Here is a 10,274-nt window from a genome sequence, read left to right as displayed (position 1 = left end):
ATTTTATCTGATCGGCTATTTGTAAAAATGCATTTCGTATGCTACTAATCTATATGTTTAAATCAAAATTACTTCCATCAGAAAAAGTTATTTGTGTCCCCTATTTATATTTTGCTGTTTTCCAGTTATCAAATATGTGATATAATAATATCAGTTGCGATGTCATGGCCACGCGGGCCGTCGGTTGTTTTTCGCTTAACTGTAAACATATTGTGTGATAATTAAAATCTATTCTGTTTCGATGTTCTGACCATTCGGGTCGTCATGCTATTTTTGCTTTAAATGCAAACGTATTGTACGTAGAATGTTATGACCTGTATTGAGATATGAGAATGCAGATAGTTGGATTCACTCATGAGGTTGCTTACTTGTAGTGGCATATGTCAAAAGAAGATGTTTTTGATCCAAAGAACAGATTTCATTACGGATTGAGGTAAAAGTTTTAACGAAAATTTACTTGCAACAAATGAATGTTATCAAATTATTATGAGATTGAAGTATAGTTTTCTACAATTCACAATAAAGGCTTTTGCAGTTATTAATTATAATTTAAACATAAATATTTTGTCCTACATAGTCACAAATAGTTTAATGTCCAAGAGTACGAGATAATTAGTTTTTGGACTTTGCTTTTTTATTATTCAGCTTCAAGGATAATCAAGGACTTGGCAGACACCGTGGAAGTTGATCAAGACTGGTCACGATTCTTTCGAGAGGACCGGCACTTATTTACTCGCAAGAAGGTTTCGTGTTTGGGGCAGCTTTCTACACCTCTGTACCGGCAGATTTGTAAGACTGGAAGTTGTTTCATTGTTGAGAAAGATGGATATGGTGTATTGTTAGAAAATATTTTCCACTTAAATCTTCCAGGTATTACATGTAGTTCAAATCGCGAAAATGATTAATGAGCATATTTTAAGTAAATTGGTCCGAAATGATGAGACTATGATAAACGATTTTTTAATTACTTCAAGATTACCTTTATTAACCTATGTAACAACATGTAAAATCTAATATCTTAAAGAAATAAAGATTTATTCTCTTTTATGATCATTGCATAATATATTTTTAAACCGTTTTCATATAAGGAGCTGGAGATGTGACTTCATGGCAGAAACGAATTAATAACTGTGTTGACGGGAGGAAAAGAAACAACAGCCTGCGTACTTGTATGTATGACTTTCTGTGTTGAATTGTCATAAAATATAAATGAATAAAAGCACTAACAAATCTTACAATTGTAATTTGATTAAAAAGAATCTTACCAATTAATTACCAAATTAATTGTTAATGTGAATTAATTTAAGATTAAGTAAAGATGAAAAAAAATCGTTTAAGGGATAATGAAGCTGAGGGTTAAATTTTTGTTGTTCTTTAAGAATTGGTTATACTTAACAATCTGGGATGCTGTATCAACACTTTATCAGAGTATTTTTTGTAGAAATGTTACTATTTGTAGATCTGGGCATGGTCAAAGAATTGGATATGATGTGTCAGTAAAGATTACCCGAGATTAAAGAGGTCAGTTTATATGATTTTTTTAATATTTAATCTTAAGCAAAATCTTTTCTGTGATGAACCTTATTGCGTCTTACTTACTTGACAAGAGTTGATTTCATTTACACAACGCATTTATACAGATTTATAAAACAAAATAAATATGTAGTTTCAACTCATTTTTATTAAAAAGATCTTCATGAAGAATGAAAAGTTATGTAATTCAGTCTTTGTCTACCAGTTGTGACATACCAATATTTCTTTAATATTTCACTTTTTCTCTTGACTCCAAGCTTCAAAGCATAATCAAAGTACTTTAAATTATTATTGGTTGGCCGTTTTTAACTTTTAAAAGCCAAACATGAAAATATCGCTGTTGTGATTATGATTATTGTATTATTCCCCCATTAGACACCCAGAAAATGGCATTTAAGAAATTCAAAGGCCCATTAAGTCTTAAAAATAGTACCCTTTTTAGTTTTAAAAGTTTTTAGTTTTTTTAGTATCAAAAAAGAGTTACAAATTGGCCATATACCTGAACTGCCTTTTGTAACTTATGGGATGACACTTTTTAATACTATATTTGTCGGGTGATAAGCATCCCCATTACAAAAGCATAATCAAAAACATATTTGTCCTTCCCACAGAAGAAAAAAACATTACATTCATTTGATTTTTTTATTATGCAGATTCAAGGATAATCAAGGACTTGGCAGACGCCGTGGAAGTTGATCAAGACTAATCACGATTCTTTCGAGAGGACCGGCACTTATTTACTCGCAAGAAGGTTTCGCGTTTGGGGCAGCTTTCTACACCTCTGTACCGGCAGATTTGTAAAACTGGAAGTAGTTTCATTGTTGAGAGAGATGGATATGGTGTATTGTTAGAAAATATTTTCCACTAAAAATCTTCCAGGTATTACATGTAGTTCAAATCATGTAAAAATCATTTTAAAAATGTATTTCCAATGTTACAAACATGTATATTTTAATACCAATTTCTTCTATCCAATAAATTACTGTATGTGTCCTTTAATACTTTTACAATTCTGGTTTCAAATTGTCCAACCCGTCTCCTAATATTTTCCTTTGCGATTTCCTGGCTACGCGTTGTCACCGATTATTTTTCGCTTAATTATAAACATATGGTACTTGTATTGTCTATTATTTGTTAAATTGTATAACTTATGTTACTTATTGATATGTTTCAATCAAATTTCTCTCATCCACATAACTAGCTTACGGAACGTCGGTGGTTCTACTCAGGTGCCCGTTCGTGCCTGAAATAATGCACGGAAGGGCACCTGAGGTCTTCCTCCACCAGTAAAGCTGGAACGTCGCGATATGACCTATAATGTGTCGATGTGACGTAAAACCCAAAACAAACAAACAAACTCATCCAAATAAAATATTATCAGTGTCATGTATTTCTATTTATACTGCGGTTGACAAATTTGCGTCATAATATCTTCCGTTCCGATGTTCTGACCATGCGGGTCGTCATGCTATTTTTGCTTTAAATGCAAACGTATTGTACGTAGAATGTTATGACATGTATTGAGATATGAGAATGCAGATGGTTGGATTCATCCCATGAGGTTGCTTACTAGTAGTGGCATATGTCAAAAGAAGATTTTTTTGATCCAAAGAACAGATTTCATTACTGATTGAGGTAAAAGTTTGAACGAAAATTTACTTGCAACAAATTAATGTTATCAAATTATTATGAGATTGGAGTATAGTTTTCTACAATTCACAATAATAGGCCTTTTCAGTTATTAATTATACATTTAACAAATATTTTGTCCTACATATTCACAAATAGTTTAATGTCCAAGAGTAGGAGATAATAAGTTTTTGGACTTTGCTTTTTTATTATTCAGCTTCAAGGAAAATCAAGGACTTGGCAGACACCGTGGAAGTTGATCAAGACTGGTCACGATTCTTTCGAGAGGACCGGCACTTATTTACTCGCAAGAAGGTTTCGTGTTTGGGGCAGCTTTCTACACCTCTGTACCGGCAGATTTGTAAGACTGGAAGTTGTTTCATTGTTGAGAGAGATGGATATGGTGTATTGTTAGAAAATATTTTCCACTTAAATCTTCCAGGTATTACATGTAGTTCAAATCACGAAAATGATTCATGAACATATTTTAAGTAAATTGGTCCGAAATGATAAGGCTATGATAAACGATTTTTTTAATTACTTCAAGATTACCTTTATAAACCTATGTAACAACATGTAAAATCTAATATCTTAAAGAAATAAAGATTTATTCTCTTTTATGATCATTGCATAATATATTTATTAACTTTTTCATATAAGGAGCTGGAGATGTGACTTCATGGCAGAAACGAATTAATAACTGTGCAAACGGGAGGGAAAAAGAAACAACATCCTGTATACTCGTATGTATGACTTTTGATGTTGAATTGTCATAAAATATAAATGAATAAAAGCCCTAACAAATCTAACAATTGTAATTTGATTAAAAAGAATTTTACCACTTAAATACCAAATTAATTGTTAATGTGAATTTAGTAAAGGTTGACAAAAATATTTAATTCGTTTAAGGGATAATCAAGCTGAGGGTTAAAGCTTTGTTGTTCTTTTAAGAATTGGTTATACTTAACAATCTGGGATGCTTTATCAACACTTTATCAGAGTATTTTTTCTAGAAAACGTTACTATTTGTAGATCTGGGCATGGTCAAGGAATTGGATATGATGTGTCAGTAAAGATTTCCCGAGATTAAAGAGGTCAGTTTATATGATATTCTAATATTGTATTCTTAAGCAAAATCTTTTCTGTGATGAAGCTTATTGCGTCTTACTAACTTGACAAGAGTTGATTTCATTTACACAACGCATGAATACAGATTAATAAAACAAAAATAGATATGTAGTTTCAACTCATTTTTATTAAAAAGATCTTTATGAAGAATGAAAAGAAATGTTCTAACAGTTGTGACATACCAATATTTCTTTAATATTTCACTTTTTCTCTTGACTCCAAGCTTTTAAGCATAATCAAAGTACTTTAAAATATTATTGGTTGGCCGTTTTTAACTTTTTAAAAGCCAAACATGAAAATATCGCTGTTGTGATGATTATGATTATTGTATTATTCCCCAATTAGACACCCAGAAAAAAGCATTTAAGAAATTCAAAGGGCCATTTAGTCTTAAAAATAGTACCCTTTTTAGTTTTAAAAGTTTTTATTTTTTTTAGTATCAAAAAAGAGTTACAAATTGGCCATATACCTGAACTGCCTTTTGTAACTTATGGGATAATACATTTTAATACTATATTTGTCGGGTGATAAGCATCCCCATTACAAAAGCATAATCAAAAACATATTTGCCCTTCCTACAGAAGAAAAATATCATTACATTCACTTGGTTTTTTATTATGCAGCTTCAAGGAAAATCAAGGACTTGGCAGACACCATGGAAGTTGATCAAGACTGGTCATGATTCCTTCGAGAGGACCGGCACTTATTTACTCGCAAGAAGGTTTCGTGTTTGGGGCAGCTTTCTACACCTCTGTACCGGCAGATTTGTAAAACTGGAAGTAGTTTCATTGTTGAGAGAGATGGATATGGTGTATTGTTAGAAAATATTTTCCACTAAAAAATCTTCCAGGTATTACATGTAGTTCAAATCATGTAAAAAATCATTTTAAAAATGTATTTCCAATGTTACAAAACATTTTATTTTAAAAACCAATTGTTTTAACCCAGTAATTTCCCTGAAAATTTCCCTTTTTAAAATACTTTTAAAATTTCCCTTGGTTTCAAATTAAAAACCCGTCTCCTAAATTTATTTTTCCTTTTGCAAATTTCCGGAATCCCGGGGTTGTCAGGGGTTTATTTTTCGCAAAATTATAAACAAAATGGTATTTTTAAAAATTGCCATTATATTTTTTTTAAAATTGTATAATTTTATTTCCCTTAATTGATATGTTTAAACAAATTTTCCTCTCATCCAAATAAAAAAAATTATAAAGGGTCTTTGAAAATTTTTATTTTTTAGCGGTTGAAAAAATTTGCTCTTTATATTTCCTTTTGGGTATTTTTAAGGGGGCCAAAAACCGAAAAGTCAATTTTAAACGGGTTTTAATTTCCCAGAAAAAAAGGGGTTTGGGAAACCCTACCAGCCATATATTGAAATTTACTTTTGAGAAAAAGGGGTAAAATGAAAAAAACAAAACAAAAAAATAAAAAATTCCTTTTTCCCGATTTTTTTGCCCCCGGTGCGGGTCGTCTTTGCTATGTTTTGCTTTAAATAAAAAACGAGTGAACGTAAAATTTTAACATGTATTAGAAAATGGAAATGCAGATTGGGTTTCACCCCGTGGGGTTTTTACAGTATGGAAATATGCCCAAAAAAGATTTTTTTGACCCAAAAAACCCAGATTTCAATTTTTTTAAATTGAGGGGGGAAAGTTTTGAACAAAAATTTTCCCTTGCAACAAATTTAATTTGTATAAATTATTAAAATTTGGGGAGTAAAAGGTTTTCCCTTACAATTTAAAACAATAATTACCCTTTTTCAGTTATTAAAATTATACATTAAAAAAAATATTTATGCCTACTTTTTCCAAAATTGGTTTAATGTCCAAGAGTAGAGATAATAATTTTTGGACTTTGTTTAAAATTTTATTACGCTTAAAAGAAATTTAAAAAAGACTAAAAAGAAAACCGGGGAATTTTAAAAATCAAAACGGTCACGATTCTTTTTTCGAGGGGCCCCCGGGCCTATTTTTACCCCAAAAAGTTGTTTTTGGCTGCAGCTTTAACACCTCTGAAAAGGGGCAGTTTTTGTAAGACTGGAATTTTGTTTTCCATTTTTTGGAGAAAATGCATAGTGGGTTTTTTAAAAAAATTTTATTTTAAAACTTAAATTTTCCAGGTTTTTTACATTAGTTCCAAATTTAACGAAAATAAATTCAATGAACATATTTAAAAGAAAAAAGGGTCCGAAAGGGATAAGGCATAAAAACGTTTTTTAAATTTTAATTAAAAGGTTTACCTTTTTTAAACCTTTTTGTAACAACATGAAAAATTCTAAACCCAAGAAAAAAAAATTTTAAAAATTTTTTTTAATATCTTTGATAAATAATTTTTTTAAAACCCTTTTTCAATAAAAGACTGGGAAGAATTAATAATGAAAAAACGAAATAAAACTGTTTGACGGGAAAAAAAAGGAAAAAAAAACAACAAAAACCTTTGCATACTCTATTTTAATGAACTTTTTTTGTTAAAATTTGTCAAAAAAATTATAAGTGAAATAAAATTTCCTAAAAAATTTCCCCAATTTGTAATTGATTAAAAAAAATTTTACCAATTAATTCCCAAAAATTAATTTTTAAATTTAATTTAAATTTAAGATTTAAAGGTAAAAAATTAAAAAAAAAAAATTTTGATTTGGTTTTAAATTCACAAAATTGCATTAATAAAATTAAAAAACAAAAAAAATTTTATTTTTTGTTTCAAACTCATTTTTTTAAAAAAAGGAATTTTTTTATGAGATGAAAAGGGGAAATTTTTGAAAAAAATTATTTCTTTGTTCTAACATTGGGGACAAAACCAATTTTTTTAAAAATTTTTCACTTTTTCTTTGCCCTCCAAGTTTTAAGGAAAAATAAAAGTATTTTTAAATTTTTAATTGGGTCAACCGGGTTTTTTATTTTTTTTTAAAACCCAAAACCCTTTAAAAAATTTGCTGTTGTGATGATTATTGAAATCCCCTCCCCCTTAGAAAATCAGAAAAGGGCCCATTTAAAAATTTCAAAGGAAATTTAAACCCCTTAAAAATAGTACCCTTTTTTTTTTTAAAAAAAGTTTTTTTTTTTTAGTAAAAAAAGATTTACTCATTGGCCATCCCCCCTAAAAACCCCTTTTATAACTTATGGAGGGACACTTTTTTAACTTTTTTGGCGGAAAAATAGCTTTCCCTTTTGTAAAAGAAATAAAAAAAACATTTTTGCCCTTTCCCAAAAAAAAAAATCATTACTCTCATTTAAGGCTTAATGTGACCTTCAAATACATTAATCTCACAGAAATATACTGCTGGAAGTTTGTAAGATAAATGTATGAAAAACAGAAGTTTAATGAGATGCAATAAGAATTCTCGGAATGACTAGAAAGGGGCATAATCAACAAAAATATTTGTATTTTTTACTGCTGAAAAGATTGTAGGCTTCTCCAATACGTATGAATGAACTTTGTTCAAATATTATACAAGTGCTTGGATTTTGACATAAATTTAATATACATCTTAACTGTAGTTAGGAATCAAAACATCGATGAAAATCCATGTCATTACATATGCAATTGGTATTATCTAAAAGCTAATTATGAAATTTAATTATCCCAACAGAGCACAACAGGAATTCACGGGTGATACTGCTTGCTAATTTGAGCATTAAAGAATATCCACACAAACGATAGCAAGAATCAAACTATGCAGGTAAATTTATATTATAGATAACTGTTGGTCATTTTCATTATTAATTAATAATTTATGTAATTCCGTGGTCTACTGGTTGAGATGTCTTCCTCTCAAGCCAACAATTATAGATTCGGGCCCGAGTCGGGTCGCGATCATGATTCCTCATATGACACCTCGTCCTGTACTGGTTAGTGCCAGGAAGCGGACACGAAAGTGATTAATATAACATGCAAGCACTTGTCTCGCAATCGAGCTAAAGTAATTACATTGTATGTTTAAACTCAAAACGTTTATCTAAGGAAATAAATATTTTTTCTCAGTAAATAATTGTATTTTACTTTGAATGATATGAATCTGTTTTTATATTCACAGGACTGATTCTTCATGGCGGAAGAAAAATATAATCGATGTTAAACATTTTATTCCGGAATTACACGTGTATGGACACTAAAGTGACATTTACAATAAAAACTGTCTGGATGGGGGAGAAGTGTAGCGATTTTGTGTGGACTTAAACCATCCAGTATATTGAAGTGAAAACAGGGTGTTTGTGATTGGACGACTAACTATAAAACTACACTTCTTCCAATGCTGCCTAGTTCTAGTAACTAGCATGTCCCAAGCCATGATAAAAGCAGAGGGGGAGAAATGAAGTTCATAGTTTATGTAATTGTTGGAGTCGTTGACTTCTAATCCAGTTACATCTCTGGCGTGGGTTCAATCACCGGGAGATGCTGTGTTAGTTTAGCGCGGAGGAAGGTAGTCTAGTACTGGTGTAACTCTCCAGGATTTACAATGGTTAGGAAACTACACGTCACTATGACTGAAATACTGTTGGAAAAAGGCGTAAAATGCAACAAACAAACAAAATCTTAATTTATACAATGTAAATGCAAAATATTGACTTAAATTGTCTTCAAACAAACCTTATTACTAAGGAGTTATGTATATGATATTTATATCCCGTCAACTTTACTCAATATATATTTCAAGAGTTATTTCCCTTTGGTCTAAAATTTTGTTTTTAGTTTTTTATTCTATCTTTGTATTTTTTGTGATCATAAACTTCATTTTTGATCATCGTCAACGTCATAAATGAAAAGGCTCATAACTCTAGCGTCTTCTCCATAATAGTGATCACTAAATTTCTATATAAATTTCCCTGATAATTCCCTATTTTTTCCTGGCTCGAATTTTTAAGTTGATGTGGTCTTCTCCAAGTAGTTAAGGTGTCTGCCTCTTAACCCAGGGATCGTGGATTCGTGCCATAGTCGGGTTACGCTGCAATTACTTGTACTGGTATGACATTACTGTCTCAAAAATGGGTATTGAGAGTACAGAGGCAGTACTTTGGTTGTCATAAATTATAGCATTTTTATTCCATTTCGCGGAAATAAAAAAAATTATACTACATGAAACAATGATGATCTGAACTGAATTTAATTTATTTTGTTGTAGTTTTTATGTGTGTCTGTAAAAAGAATTAAAATGTGTGACGATGTCCGTGAAGTTAGCCAGACAACTGGAGCAGCCGAAACACTTTTTGCCTAGTCTAGCCTGAGATGATACAGTAAAACATGTGCAAAAGATCTTCAGTTTTTTCATAATGTAATTTCATATTAGTTATTACCGAAAATTTCCGGCCAGCCAGAAAAACCGGAAAAACGACTTCTACTAAAAAAGAAAAAAGTCGATAAATTACACAAAAGGTGTGTCGTGTTTGATATGTTCTCTGGTATCAGTGTATCTGTCTGTAATACTTTGGTGGTATCTGCCGACGTTAAACCGACAATCGAACTGTAAATGGTCATTCCAGCTCAAAACTCCATTACCGACTTATGTAAGGTATCATACTGAATGATTATTTAAGTGTTATGGGGTTTCTTTATCACACTCTTAAAACCATGAACATCTATATTTATTGAATTTTTGTTCTTTTCTTTATCCTTTTAACACCATATATATTTTGCTCGTTACATGCGTTACTAATCCTATATTCTTAAACATTAGATTATGCATGAAGTCCTATGAATGTTCTGTTTTCGTTAGCATATGCTAGTTAGAAATGTTGAAATTTATGTAAAATGCTAAAATACTCCAAAGTTATCAAAAAAAAAAAATCTGTCAACAACACAAGTGTTCATCAATATACATACTTATAGAATATGTATTATACATGTAAATTCATAATAGATGTAGACATATTTTTGTGGTTACTTAAACTTTTATCAAAGTTATTTTATTTTATGCACATCCATAAAGCAATATGACTTTTTTTTCATTGCATTGGACTTCGATAACTCGCAAAGGGTGTCAGAAGTTT

The 10,274-nt window shown here is 30.5% G+C and overlaps 1 long non-coding RNA gene across 1 annotated transcript; it reads left to right on the top strand.

The window, feature by feature from the left end:
• Positions 1-305: 305 nt before the first annotated feature.
• LOC132736050 (uncharacterized) lies at positions 306-8,381 on the top strand. The gene is made up of 5 exons (XR_009626531.1): positions 306-870; positions 1,089-1,169; positions 4,195-4,256; positions 7,880-7,969; positions 8,324-8,381. It is a non-coding gene; the product is annotated as an uncharacterized LOC132736050 (long non-coding RNA).
• The last annotated feature ends 1,893 nt before the right edge of the window (positions 8,382-10,274 follow it).

Source organism: Ruditapes philippinarum, unplaced genomic scaffold (assembly GCF_026571515.1).
Source record: "Ruditapes philippinarum isolate M1 unplaced genomic scaffold, ASM2657151v2 ctg4175_1_1_1_1, whole genome shotgun sequence".
In the NCBI taxonomy this organism is placed as follows: Eukaryota; Metazoa; Mollusca; class Bivalvia; order Venerida; family Veneridae; genus Ruditapes; species Ruditapes philippinarum.
Note: the sequence above shows the minus strand (reverse complement) of the source record. Positions and strands in the feature narration are given on the sequence as shown.